This window comes from Tupaia chinensis, unplaced genomic scaffold, assembly GCF_000334495.1.
Source record: "Tupaia chinensis unplaced genomic scaffold, TupChi_1.0 Scaffold000288_2, whole genome shotgun sequence".
NCBI lineage: Eukaryota > Metazoa > Chordata > Mammalia > Scandentia > Tupaiidae > Tupaia > Tupaia belangeri.
In genome coordinates, this window is record NW_006159773.1 from 4,727,954 (window position 1) to 4,728,627 (window position 674).

Genomic DNA, 674 nt, shown 5'->3' on the forward strand with positions numbered 1-674 from the left:
TAAAGTTGCAGTAGGGTTGATGGACTTTCTGGAGATGATTTTTTTCTAAACCCTGGTTTCTATTTAAGAATTATGTTTTCTGTGAAACAGTAATCATGAAATACTTTTTCCAATAAAATTCGTCAGTAATATATCAGGAACTTTACACTACTTTATTACTACAGAGGGAGGTCATTTAAATCAGTGAAGCACATCCTCAAGTAACCTCTTTTCTGAAGAAATAAATCTGACTATATAAAATATCTTTCCAGTCTACAGCGATACCACCTGAACATGCCTGATCTCGTCTGATCTCAGAAGATAAGCAGGGTTGTGCCTGGTTAGTACTTGGATGGGAGACCACCTGTGAATACTGGGTGCTGTAGGCTGAAAATATAAATAAATAAATGAAATATATCCTTCATATTTGAACTTAAAAGTAACTGTACAAATAGAATTACAAGATTTATTAAGAGCATAGGTTTTGTATTTAGAAGGTTTGAATCTCTATATTTTCATTTAGTAAACCACTTAAACTTAATGTCCCCCTTCTGAAAAACTGATGACCCTAAAGGTATTTGTGAGGAATAAATACATGAAGTATATAAAAATACACAATTCATCGACATAAGCATATTCAACAGATAGAAATTCTTTTTGTCAATCAAGTTATATCAGCTTGTAGTTGAAACCTC

The 674-nt window shown here is 32.3% G+C and overlaps 1 pseudogene; it reads left to right on the top strand.

Moving 5' to 3' along the window:
• Nucleotides 1–250: 250 nt before the first annotated feature.
• LOC114008106 (uncharacterized) lies at nt 251–368 on the top strand (annotated as a pseudogene).
• The last annotated feature ends 306 nt before the right edge of the window (nt 369–674 follow it).